This window comes from Rousettus aegyptiacus, unplaced genomic scaffold (genome assembly GCF_014176215.1).
Source record: "Rousettus aegyptiacus isolate mRouAeg1 unplaced genomic scaffold, mRouAeg1.p scaffold_m13_p_4, whole genome shotgun sequence".
NCBI lineage: Eukaryota > Metazoa > Chordata > Mammalia > Chiroptera > Pteropodidae > Rousettus > Rousettus aegyptiacus.
Genome location: NW_023416307.1, coordinates 25,352,740 through 25,368,060, shown reverse-complemented (window position 1 = coordinate 25,368,060; position 15,321 = coordinate 25,352,740).

Here is a 15,321-nt window from a genome sequence, read left to right as displayed (position 1 = left end):
TATTTTTACTTTTACTTCTAGATATCTTATTTCTAGAGGTAAAAAAAAATTAGCCATCTTTACTAGTTATTAATAAACATAGAGGTAGAAAAATCTAAAGGTAGAAAAACTAGCTTTATCTACTAGTTACTAATAAACCTTATAAAATTAAAATAGTTTGGATGATTCTGTGAGTGACTAAAGCTTTTTACTAATTAAAATATTAGGCTGTTTAGATCACTTTATAATCAAATATTATACACACAAGATGTGAGATATCTACTAATAAAACTTGATAGTGTAAATCAGCAAACCATCACCTTTTCAGTAATGAGCTTCAGAAAATTAGATGAAAATTCAGATGAAAGAAATGGCAGGATTATCAATTATATTCTGTGCTTATAGCTGAGATGTGTTTATTTGGAAAAATCTATTACTAACAGATTAAATTTTTAATATTTACTTAATATGAGCTTGTTCAAACATCTGAAAATGAAATTGAATCAACAGATAAACTAATGCAAATCAGTCACATCTTACGACATGGTGAATTGGACTGTTTATTAAGAATGAAAAGCCTTATATATATCAATGCTCAGAATGCCACCAGGCTTCATTGAAGACAGTTCATGAGAGTCTTAAATATATGTATAAAACACACACTCAAATATATGTATATATATGCACACACACACACATATATATAAATTATTATTTTTTATTTGTATAGGATGAGCTTATTATAATGCTACTCTAGGAAAGTACCCAGGCAAAGCTGCTAAGGTCTTAATGTTGTTATAAAAAAAATGTGTTGTTTTTTCAGACTGATGTATTTAGCATTAATCATAACAGATATTATTTTCAGAACGTTTCCTGCTTTGCTTTAAGCTCTATAAATTCAAACAGTGCATTGTTTATCTTTGTACTTTCAAAAGTCCTAGCCAAGTCCATGGTACACCCAGGCTAACACAGAGTGGGCGTGCTTCAGGATCTTGCTACTCCAAGTACAGCTCATGGAGCAGCAGATGAGAGCTCATAAGAAATGCAGAATCGCAGCACCCTCTCCAGCCCTGGTAAACCAGAATCTGAGTTTTAACACAATTCCTAAGTCATTCAACTCATGTTAAAATTCAGGCAAGTCTGGTATGAAAGACACTATATAATTTCAAGATAGAGATGTTTAAACCCAGGGATTTGAAACTTTGTTACTTACTGTCTATAATTCTGAGAAGTCCTTAAACATCTTTGAATCTTATTTCCTCATCTGAACAATGAGATGAAATTAACCACTTTGACAAATCTCTAATTATGAATATCTGACATTTTATAAAATTATGAATATTTGTAAAAAGGTTCTACAACTTTTACTAGAGCAGTGCATTTATTTATACACATTGTTAAGAAAAGCTGTCAGTTGTCATGGGTGTTGCATATATTTTGCTTGTTTTTACTTATTTTGACTTTAATGTTGGCTTTTTCACTTTATAAACATTTAATGTTTGTATAGTCAAATATATCATTTTTAATTATCATTATTATTTGAAAAAGACTCAAATATATGAAATACATTCTTATTTTTTCTAAGTTCACATTTTGACTTTTTTTTTTTTGAAGTAAAAGATACAGAACAATGCACCAGCCATGAGTTTCCAGCCCTCGAGATTACTTCAAATATAAATATGATCATTTGGGTATGCATGTTTATGTATTTCAGATTCTTCTTGTAAACTATTTTCACTGATGACTGGAGCCACTCTGAACATTGATATATTTGAGGCTTTTATTTAAGAAAACCATGCAACCATTAGCTACAATAAGAAACAGACCCTTGCAGCACCCAAAAACTTATTTCTTAATGATGTTCCTTTCCAATTACCATTCTAGTCTTCTACTCCAAAGGTGTCGACGGTACTGACTTTTAAAACCATGGATTAGTTTTGCCTGTTTTAAAACTTTATATAAATGGAATCAAACACTATTATTTTGCTTCATTTTTTAACACAAAAATTTGAAATTCATGTTGTTGTCTGTTCATGCATGTATATTATTCCAAGATGTTTCAGCTTATGGATGAAAGTTTAATGTTTTAGTTTTGATTTAGAGCTGTTATAATGCTGCTATAAATATTCTTGCACGTGTGTTTTGATATAAATGTGTACCCATTTATTTTTGGTATCGCCTAGGAGTGCAAATGTTGTGTGATAACAAATACATGTTTAATTGTATTCCAAAGTGGTTGTGCTTACACTAGCAGTGTGTGTGTTCCAATGCTCCATAGTTTCTCCGGCACTTGGTAATATGTTTTTTTTTTTTTTTCATTGCAGCCCAATTAAGGGACAGTGACATAATACTGTAATTTTAATTTTCACAATTCCATGCTAAAATTTCGATTATTCTTAAATGTGACTATTGCCCATTTGATATCTTCTATGTGAAATGTCTATTCAAATTCCTACCAACGTTTCCTTCTTTTTTATTTTGGGTAACTATTTCTTTTATGTTTATTTATGGGGGTTCTTTAGGTAACATAAATAGTATCCATTTGATGGATACACACACACACACACACACACACATAGTGTCTACTGATGAGAAAAATTCCTTATATTAATGCAGTCCTAGTTATCAGTTGTTTTTATTCTTGATTCTATTTTGGGGGAGTGTACTATTTAAGAATTTTCTAACCAGATATTATGGTTACATTTTCCTTTTATCGCATTAAGCCTTGTGGTTTAGTCTTTTACATTAAGCTCCACAATCCATCCAGAATTGATTTTTGCATATGGTTGAGACAGTTTACATTCATAATATATTTAAATATATGTATATTCAGGTAACTCAATTTCATTTTTAAAAAATGAACTTTCATTTTCATTCTTTCCCTATTAATCTACTATGCCATTTTGGTCACCATACAAATTTCTATATATAAAAGTGTTTCTGAATTCTATTCTTTTTCAGTGATATATGAGATCCTTTCTGCCAATATCACACATTTCTTTAAATTACTATAGCTTTATAATCAATTTTGTTTTTTTACAAAATAAATCCTCCTAACTTGCTCTTCTTCCAGAGTATCTTGGCTTTCTTGGAATTCTAATTATGTTAGAAGTTTTTAACTCATCTCCTAAGATTCTTATGTCCTTTTCTCTCTTTTTAAATCTTATTTACGGTATATTATCCCTTTAATTGTCATTATCCATTCTGGTACACTTTTTTCCTGTTCTGTTTTCTAGTTTAATCATTCTATTTTAATTTTGTCTAATCTGCTATTAATTTCATACATTTAGTTCTTAATATCCATGATGACATGTTCAATTCTAGGATTTCCTTTTGTTTCTTTTAATTAATTTTAGTTTAGTTTTATTTTCTATTCCCTTGTAATTGTTCATCCTTATTATTTAAAAGTCTGCTTTGGAATGATGTTAGCAACATGGCGGCATAAGATGTTCTTCCTTTTTGTCTCCCTTTTTAATCAATGAATTATACATTCATACATGAACAAAACACCTGCATGGGGTTTTTTGTAGACTTCATACTTTATTCCAAGGGACTTAGAAGAAATCTTGTAAACTAGTGCAGCAGGATGGAGATAAGACAAATCTCCACACAGGCTGCAAAACCAACAGAGTTAGCCAGACTGCCTGGATTCTTCTTATCACAGTGGGGCAAGAATTAAGTTAGTGCTTAATTGGGTAAGCACTCACCTCTAAGAGAGAGCTGCAGAAATCTAGCTCTTCTGAAGGGTGACTCTAACATACCATTGTAATAATAATAATAATAATAATAATAATAATAATAATAATAATATATTTTGTTTGCTAAGAAGGTGAAAAGAGAAACTATTCTGGGGCTACCCATTACCAAAGAGGCACTGATTTGGGTGGATATATCTGGCAGAAGTGACTTCTCCCACTGGGAAAAAATGGTTATGAGAAATGGCTAGCTACCCAAGCTGGGTGGGACACACCTGAAGAAACCCACCAGCACTTATAGTACTAAGGTGGGAGCTCTGTGATTCAGTAGGGAGAGGCAGAGAAGAATTTCAAGTTACCCTGAAGTCATTGTTCTCAGCAGAAAGTTCACCTACAAGCCTCTGGGAGTGCCCTTTCTGGGGACTTCCCTACTGGGTCTTTGGGCACCCTCAAACATCATGTGCTAGATTCACACATATCCCCATTCTGCTGCTGGCTCCTCATGCATATACCAAATGCAAGGGCAAGAATGAGGTCTTATAAACAGGGAACATGCTTAAAAAGGCAATGATCAGTGGGCAGGGGGAAACTAAAAACTTGAGCTACAGCACTACCTTCTGGCAAACAAACAAAAGGTTTATTATGGCAAGTCTGGTGAATTGATAGCCAAAGGAGACATAAAAGCTAATTTAGGGAAGTATCTGGTACTTCAAATGCAAAAGTAGAAACACATAACTACAAGCAAGCAACATGAACAATCAAGAAAACATGGTATCATAAAAAGAAAATTCCCTAGCAACCAAGTTCAAAGGCTAAGGACATTGTGATCTAACTGATAAAGAACTCAAAATAGCAGTTATAAAGAAATTCAATAAACTACAAAAGAACTTAGACAATTCAATGAAATAGGGAATAAAATGAACATAAGTTTTTACCAAAGAGATTGAAATTATAAAAAGAACTGAACAAAAATTCTGGAGCTCAAGAACTCAATGAATGAGAAGAAATATACAATAGACAATGTATGAAACAGGGTAGAAAAGATGGAATAAAACAGCGAATGACTTTGAGGATAGGAATATAGAAATAATACAGTTGGAAGAAAAGAGAAATAGATTTAATACAAGAACTATTGGATTTCATCACAAAGGCAAATAGAATAACCAAGATTCCAAAGAATAAGAAAGGGGTAAGGGAGTAGAGAGTTTAGTTAAAGAAATAATAGCTGAAAACTTTCCAACCTGAGGAAAGACTTGAACATACAAGTCTACAAACTAATACAACACCCTATTATCTCAAGCAAAAAGACCTTTATAAGACACATTATAATAAAATTGTTAAAAAAAAAGGGGGGGGGCAAAAAAAAAAAAAAGAGAAGAAGCTTAAAAGTGCCCAGAAACAAACAAAAAAGATGTAACCTACAAAGAAAGCCTCAATAGGCTATCAGTAGATTTCTCAGCAGAAACTCTGCAGGCAGGAGAGAGTGGCATGAGATATTCAAAGTATTGAAAGATATTAAGTGTCAGTCAAGAATGCTTTATCTTGCAAAGTTATTCTTTGGCTATGAAGGAGACATAAAGGCTTTCCCAGACAAAATCTGAAGAAATTCATCCCCACTGACCTGCCCTGCAAGAAATCCCAAAAGAAAGTCTCATTCATGAGGGCATCAAAAACAATAAAATACCTAGAAATAAATTTAACCAAAGAGTGAAATATCTATACAATGAAAACTATAGAACTTTGTTGAAAGAAATTGAAAACAGCACAAATAGAAGGACATGTCATGTTAATGAATTAAGAGTTAATATTGTTAAAATGTCCATACTACCCCAATCACTTATAGATTCAACACAATCCCTATCAAAATCCTGAAGGCATTTTTCACAGGAATAAAAAAACAATCCTAAAATTTGTACAGAACCACAAAAGACTACAAATAGCCAAAGCAATCATGTGAAAGAACAGAGGCATTGAATTACTGATTTCAAACTATACTGCAAATCTACAGTAACAAAAACAGTACAGTTCCAGCATAAAAATAGACACATAGAGCAATGGAACAGAATAGAGAACCTAGAGGTAAACCCCCACATATACCGTCAACTAATTTTTGATATGGAAGCTAGGAATATGTGATAAGGAAAATCTCTTCAACAATTGATGCTGGGAAAACTGGATAACAACATGTAGAAAAATGAAATTGGACCCTTATTGTATACTATACTTAAAAATTAACTTAAAATGGAACAAAGACAAACATAAAAAAAACTATAAAATTCCTACAAGAAAAAGTAAAAAGAAGCTACTTGATGGTGGTCTGACAATAAGTTTTTAAAAAATATGACACTAAAAGCACAAACGAAAGAAAATCAACAAGTGGGACTACATCAAACTTAAAAGCTTCTGCACTGCAAAAGAAACAATCAACTAAATAAAAAGACAACCTATGAAATGGTAAAAAATAATTGATATTGTATAAGATGTTAATATCCAAAAATGTATAAAGAAATTATTAACTCAATAACATGATCTAATTAAAAATGAGAGGAAGAACTAAATACACATTTTTTTTTCCAAAGAAAACATCCAAATAGCCAACAAGGTACATAAAAAGATACTCAACATCACTAATAACCAGGGAAATGCAAATCAAAACCACAGTGAGATATCACCTCACACCTGTAAGAATGGCTATCATCAAGAAGACAAAAGATAAGTGATGACGAGGATGAGGAGAAACTATTGCTGGGATTGTAAACTGGTTCAGCTACTATGGAGAACAGCATTGGTTACCTTCATAACATTTTATTCTAATGATTATAACCATTTATTTTCTATTTAAGAACTTTGAATTTCAGAAATATAAAATTTTGTGTCCTCCCTTTTCTTCTGATCATACTCACTGCCAACAGTTAATTTTGCTTGTATCAGTTCTTTGTTGCCTCCAAAACTTTAGGTACTATTGAATATATTATATACTTGACCATATTTTACAACTATAGTTTGACCTTTTGTTTTGAAATATAAGGATATCAACATTATAAAACCTCCCATATTCTCTCTTTCATAATTTTTTAGTCATTAGCTTAACACTGCTGTCATATAGTTATTGTAGATAAATTCTTATGAATCATATTTTCAAAAATTCAGTTCTTCAGTTAAGTTGATTCAATATGCGTTCCCAGTTATTTTATCACATTTCTGTTCCTCTGTAAGTTGGTACCAAATTCATCATGTAATATTTCTGAGAAAACTTCATGGGAATTATATTCTCTACATTCTTATATTCTATTTCTGACTTTTATGTTTGAATGGAAGTTTGAAAGCTGCAAGATTCCTAGAATGTACTTTGTCTGAGGATGTTATTAACATAGCTACATTATTGTATAACATTAAATGTTGCGGTAGTGTACTATGAACCCAGGTAGAACTTTCCATTAATAGGTGACCTGTTTTCTTTCCAATGATGATTGTTCCTCAGATTTATGTAAAATTCTCTTTAGTTTACAATCAATAATTTTATTAAGATAAATGTTGATCCATATCTAAGACATAGAACAACCTACCTATCCATCTATCTGTATGTATGTATGTGTGTGTGTGTGTGTATTTCTCATTTCAGGGTAGTTTTCTAGAATTACAGCTTTCATTGCTTATTTTATGTGTTCTATCTTATGAAAAACAAATTGTCTATATTGTTTCTCTTTTGTCTGTCTTCTATATGATTTATAATATAACTTTCTACTGGTGAAAATGTAAGTCCATTTTTCTCTCTCTGAATAATGCCTAATATATGGCAATTATATTAAATCAAGTTGATAGATCAGGCATACATTACATTCGTATTGGTTATGATGTTTTCGAAAGAACTGCCTGTATTATACAAGTCATTCCTTTTTATTGTACTTTCAAGTAGAAATCAGCGACTTTCCTGGACAACCCTGTCTGGAAGTGCTGGGGCTTGTACGCAGCGGAACAGAGGGCCCAGTCATCAGGGCAGAAAGCAGAGAAGAGGGGCAGAACTGCAGGGAAAAAACAGCTGACTTTTAACCCCCCGGTTGCAAAACTGAGGCTGAGCCACAGCCCTTAACCCCTGACTCAGAGGGTCCCTCCCCTTATAGCCTGAGAGATCAATAATGGTGGATCCCCAGAGGAATCTGAGCAAACACTACTAAAACTGCTAGAAATCCAAGATGCTTAGACACCACCTACCGGAAATCAAAAGAAGAGCACCTTCTCTGCAGCTGGCTAAAGAGAGACATTTAATAAATCTTTCTGGAAAAACAACAGAATATACTTCGATTATGCCCAGGTGGAGAAATAATCCATTAAACACCATGAACAACCAAGGTGACAGGGCATCTCAAAGAAATATCTCCAGAAAATAAGCTTACAGACATAGAAATATGTGACTTTAATTATAGACTTCAGGATGGTACTTCTGAAAAATTCAATGAGATCCAAAACAAATCATATCAACAATTTCAGGAATTAAAAAAAAAAAAAACTAGATGAGCAGAGCTAGGAGATTAAAACCCTCAAGAAGAACATAACATTCTGGAGATGAAGAACACACTACAAGAGTTGAAAAATGAAATAGTAAGCTTGAAAAATAGAGCTGACCAAATGGACAAAAAGATCAGCAATACCGAAGACAGAAATCTAAACATAAATCAGAAGAAGAGAGAAATTGAAGAATGAAAAATTATGAAAGAGAAATACAAGAACTAGCTGATATCATCAGGAGAGGAAACAAGAATAATGGGCATTACCAAAGGCAAGGAAAAGGAGCAAAGACTAGAAAGCATTTTCAGACAAATAGTGGACTAGAACTTCCCAAATCTAAGGAATGAGCTTGAGCTTGGAATTCGAGAAGTCAACAGAACATTCAATTATCTCAACTCAAAAAGGCCTTTACCAAGACACATTGTATTAAAGTTATCAAAAAATCAACGACAAAGATAGAATTCTCAAGGCAGCCAAGGAGAAGATAATGGTAGCATATAAAGAAAATCCCATTAGATTATCATCGGTCTTCTCAGCATAGACCTTATAAGCCAGAAAGGAATGTAACCAAATACTTAAACTATTAAGTGAAAGGAACTACCAGCCTAGAATAATGTATCAAGCTTAGCTCTCCTTTAGATATGATGGAGAAATCAAGACCTTTCCAGACATACAAAAACTGAGAGAATTCTCCACGAGGTCTGGACTATAGGAAATACTGGAAAGGGTCAGCTCACCTAAAACAAAATGACAATAACAATAAAAACACATAATTAAGAGTAAAGTGACTATTAGGCAAATAGAAGTAGAGGAGTGTGACCCTTACTAAGGACAGGACATTATAGCTTAAATAAGTGAATTGTTATAACAAGATAGTATTGAAAGTTCAACATGCATAAGGACAAATTGAGACGACAATGACTGAAAATGGGTGGATTCAAAGATCCAAATTCATAAAGGGGAATGGAGATAAGGCATGCGCAGAAGAAAATGGATGACTGTATGTGTGTGTGTATATATATATAATTATTCTTTACATATTTGTAATGGTAACCATACACTAAACATTCAGAACTCAAATACATAACATGAAACAAGAAGACCCAGAAAGAAAACCCACAAAAACCAACCAAAATAAAGAAAAAAGAAATACATGGACAAGGAAACAATGGAAACACTGAGCTACCAGAAAGCAAAAGATAAAATGGTTATAAGAAACCTCACATTTCAATAATCACCCTAATGTAAATGGACTGAACTTACCAATAAAAAGGCACAGAGTTGCAGAATGGATCAAAAACCAAACCCAACCATATGCTGCGTCCAGCTCCAAAGACAAACATAGACTCAGAGTGAAAGGGTGGAAAATGATATTTTAAGCAAATGGCATTCAGAGAAAAGCGGGAGTAGCAGCGTTAATATCAGATAAAATAGACTTCAAAAAAAAGGTAAATATAGATACTGAGGGACACTTCATAATGATAAAGGGAATCATGCACCAAGAAGACATAATACTTATTAATATCTATGCTCACAAAGAGCCACGAAATATGTAAAGCAATTACTAACAGAACTAAAGGTAGAAATGGACCAAAACACCATCAAAGTAGGGGATCTAAATACCCCACTGTCAGATAAGGACAGATCATCCAAACAGAAATTCAATAAGGAAATAACATCCATAAATGACACATTAGACCAATTGGACCTAATTCATATTTACAGAGCCTTCCATCCCAAAATAGCTGCTTATACATTCTTCTCTAGTGAACATGGAACGTTCTCAAGAATCAATCATATACTGGGACACAGAGATAGCCTCAACAAATATTAGAGTGTTGAAATCATATCAACTATATTCTCTGATCATAATAACACTTTGAAACTACAGATCAACTGCAAAAAACAAAATCAGGACAAACCACAAATACATGGAGATTAAACAACATACTGCTGAAGAATAACTGGGCCAGAGAAGAAATAAAAAGAGAGATCAAGAAATACATAGACCAAATGATAATGATAGGATAATATATCAAGACTTTTGGGAAGTGGCAAAAGTGGTCATAAGAGGAAAGTTCATATTATTAAGGCCTACCTCCAAAAACAAGAACGAGCCCAAGTAAACAACCTAATGCTTAATCTTAAAAAGCTAGAAAAGGAAGGATGAATGAAGCCTAAACTCAACAGAAGGAAAGAAATCATCAAAATTAGAGCAGAAATAAATGAAATTGAAAGCAAAAGAACAATTAGAAAAAAATAAATACAACAAAGAGTTGGTTCTTTGAGAAGATTAATAAAATTGACAAACCCCTGGCTAGACTTAAGAAAAAAGAGAAAGGAGACAAAATCAGGGATGAAAGAGGGGAAATTACAACTGACATCACAGAAATACAAAAGATCATACAATAATACTATGAAAAAGTATCTAACACCAAATTTAATAACCTAGAAGAAATGGACCAGTACTTAGAAAAATGCAACCTTCCTAGCCTGAATCAAGAAGAACTAGAAAATCTAAATGGACCAATCAGTAGTATGGAAATTGAAACAATCATTAAAAACCTAACGAAAAGGAAAAGTCCAGGACCAGATGGCTTCACCAGTGAATTCTATCTAACATTCAAAGAAGATTTAATACCTATTTCTCCTTAAACTTTTCCAAAAAAAATCGAAGAAGAGGCAGTACTTCCCAACCCATTTTATGTGGCCAATATTACTCTCATACCAAAACCCGGTAAGAATAACACTAAAAAAGAAAACTACAGACCAATATCTCTTATTAACACAGATGCAAAAAATCCTAAATAAGATACTAGCGAACTGAATACAGCAACATATTAAAAAGATTATACACCACGATCAAGTGGGCTTCATCTCAGGGGTACAAGGATAGTTCAACATACGCAAATCAATTAATGTGATACACCACATAAACAAATTAAAAAATAAGAATCATGGTCATATTAATAGATACAGAAGAAGCCTTCGACAAGATATAGCATCCATTTATGATCAGAATACTTCACAAAAGAAGGAAAGTACCTTAACATAATAAAGGCCTTCAATGACAAACCCTTAGCCGACATTATACTTAATGGTGAAAAACTAAAAACCTTACCTCTAAGATCAGGAACAAGGCAAGGCTGTCCACTATCACCACTCTTATTCAGTATAACATTAGAAGTCCTAGCAAGTGCAATCAGACAAGAGAAAGATATAAAAGGTATCCAAATAGAAAACAAAGTCAAACTGTCACTATTTGTGGATGACATGATTCTCTATATAGAAAACCCTAAAGACTCCACAAGAACACTACTAACAATAAGCAAATAAATATCTGGATACAAAATCAACATTCGAAAATTCATTGCATTCCTATACTCTAACAATGAAGTGTCAGAAAAAGAAGTTGAAAAAATAATTTCTTTCAAAATTGCAACAAAAAGGATACCTAGGAATAAATTTAACAAAACATGTGAAGGATCTATATAATAAAAACTACAAGAACCTATTAAAGGAGATTGAAGAAGATACAACGAAATGGCTAGATATTCCATGTTCTTAGATTGGAAGAATCAACATAGTTAAAATGACCATATCACCTAAAGCATTATACAGATTTAATGCAATTCCCATCGAAATCTCATCAGCATTTTTTAAAAGAAATAAAAAATCATCAGATTTGTATGGAAGCCAAAGCCATCCTGAGAAAAAAGAATGAGGCTGGAGGCATCATTCTGCCCGACTTCAAATTATACTCAAAGGGACTATAATCAAAACAACATGGTACTGATAGGAAAACAGACACACGGACCCGTGAAACAGCATCGAGAGCCCAGAAGTAAACCCATATTTATATGGGCAAATCATTTTTGACAAAGATGCCAAAAACACAGTGGAGAAAGGAAAGCCACCTGCAAAAGAATGAAACTAGACTGTCATCTATCACCATACACAAAAATTAACTCAAAATGGATTAAGGGCCTTAATATAAGACCTGAAACAATAAAATACATAAAAGAAAACATAGGAATGAAGCTCAAGGACTTTGGGCTTAAAAAGAATTTTATAAATTTGATCTCAAAGGCAAGGGACATAAAAACAAATAGAAATGAATAGGACTACATCAAACTAAAAAGCTTCCACTCAGCAAAAAAACAAACAAACAAAACAAAAAACAACAACAACAAAAAAAAAACAAGGTAAAGAAACAACCATCCAAATGGGAAAATATTTGTAGGCAATGTCTCCAATAAGGGCCTAATATCCAAATTATACAAAGAACTCATATGACTCGATAACAAAAAAAACAAATGATCCAATCAAAACATGGGCGGAGGACATTCAAATGGCCAATAAATATATGAAAAGATGCTCAACATTGCTAGCTATTAGGGAAACGAAAATCAAAACCACAATTAGATACCATCTCACACCTGTTAGAATGGCTATAATCAACAAGACAAGCAATAACAAATGTTGGAAAGGATATGAAGAAATAGGAACCCTCATACACTGCTGATGGGACTGCAAATTGGTGCAGCCACTATGAAAAACAGTATGGAGTTTCCTCAAAAAACTAAGAATTGATCTACCATATGATCCAACAATCCCTCTACTGGGGATTTACCCCAAAGACTTGAAAACTCATATCTATATAGATATTTGCACACCAATGTTTATAGCAGCATTATTCACAGTGGTCAAGACATGGAAGCAACTGAAGTGTCCTATGATAGATGATTGACTAAAGAAGCTGTGGTACATATATACAATGAAATATTACTCAGCTATAAGAAGAGATGAAATACTGCCATTTGCAACAACATGGATGGAACTCGAGATAATCATGCTAAGCAAAATAAGCCAGACAGAAAAAGTTGAAAACCACATGCTATCACTTATGGGTGGGATATAAACCTAAAAGCAACAAATGAGCAGGTCAGAGACTCAGACATGGACTACAGACTAGTGTTTACCAGAGGACTATAGGGTAGTGGTTACTAGTGGGGTAGGGGTGGAGGGGGCAGGTAGATGGGGTAAAGGGGGCCAAATATAGGGTGGTAAGGGGAGAGAGAAGTGGGTAAAGTGGATCAAATATATGGTAGCTGAAGAAAACTGGACTTAAGGTGGTGAACACATAATACACAGATGTCAAATGATAATACACACCTGAAAATTATATGATTGTATTAACCAATGTTAACTCAATAAACTTAATTTCAAAAAATGAAAAAAACAAAAAACAACAAATAATATGAGAGATTAGGTCAATCGAAGTAGCAGTAACATTTTCTAAAGTTCAGTACTGACAAGTGGTTTAAAAAAACTCATAACAAATGCAGGAAAAAACTCTACTTGGTAAATGAAATATAAAAAAGGGTAATGGATCTAAAATTTATTTGAATAGGCAAAATACCCAGAATAGCTCATTCAATATTAAAAAACAAAATCACAGGACTGACACTACCCATCTTCAAGTCTTACTATAAAGTACTATACAATAATAAAGACAGTTTAATTTTGGCACAAGAATACACAAGTAGATCAATGGAACAAAAATATGGACTAGAAGTAGACCCACATAAATACAGTTAACTTATTTTGACAGTGCAAAAAATTTCACACACACATTCACAGAAGTTTAGTCATAACTGCAGAAACTTTGAAGAAACAAGATATTATTCAGTAGGTGAGTAAATACACTATGGTACATCCAAATCATGGACTATTACCAGTGCTAAAAAGAAATGATCAATACATAAAAAAAAAAAAAAATCACATTACTTAAACACATGGTACTCAGGGAAAGAAGAAATCTGAAAAGGCTTACAGACTGTATGATTCCAACAATATGACATTCCAGAAAATCAATAATAGCACGGAGACAATAAAAAGATCCGTGATTGCCAAGGGTTGTTAGGAGAGAGAGATGACTAGGCAGAGGGCAGGGAATTGCAGGCAGTGAAAGTATTCTGTGTAATACTCTAAAGGTAGATATATGCCATTACACATTTGTCAAAAGCCATATAATGTACAAAACAGAGAGTGAACATTAAATTTAAACTATGGAATTTGAATATTCATGACATGTCAATGCAGGTTGTAGTAACAAATGTACCATCTGGTATGGGAATGTCAAGAGTGCAGATGTTTTATGTATGTGAAGATGGGGTATATATGAACTTTCTGTACTATCCACTTAATTTTGCTGTGATTCTATAACTACTATTTCAAAAGATAATTTAAAAAAGTTTGATCATAATAAACTCTGTTTTCTCTTTGAGTATAAAAAAAGAAATAAAGTAAAATATAAAGCAACAATATATACAAAAGGAAGCCCACTCAAATTACTGTCTAACACAGCACCAAAATTACTGACAATCAAGTGAATGTTTTTAAGAGAATTAACTCATTATTTACAAATAATATAATCATTTACTAAGAGAAATAAATAAAAAGCTATTACAAGTAATAAGAAAGTTAAGAGTTATCAGAAACTAAATCAGCTTACAAATTCAGTAGTATTTCTCTATATAATTATCAATTATGGCATATAATAAAAAAGGATGCTGCCAACAAAGCAAAACTATAAAGCACCTAGGAGTTAACATGAAAAAAAATGTGTAAGATATCTATGAAAAAGACTTTAAAACTGTAATAAAATTTATAGAAAATGAATACTTTACAAGTCAGTTAACCTTGAACAAAATAATATGCAAATGAGTAAGTAGAGAGAATTTTCCTTATTACATACAACAAAAACAGACTAATAGAGGAAATAAGCAGCTAGCTAAGAAACACACTTACACATAAAAAAATGCAAAATATGTAATAAAGGTGATAAAAATTATTGGTGAAAGGACAGATAATTTAGTAAGTTTTATTGGAAAATCTGGAAAGAATTAAAACCTATCTAATAGCACATAAGGAGGTGAATCATAAAGCAAGTTAACAATCTAAACCTAGATGTAATTATAATATTTTTAAAAATAGATTTTCTGTGAAATAGGCAAAGAAGAACTTAAAATTTTACAACAAAGTTGGATAAAAATTGATTAAAATTATATAAAACTGAGTCCTTCAATAAATGATATTATGGACAAAGTATATATATCTACATTGTGGAAAATATTTG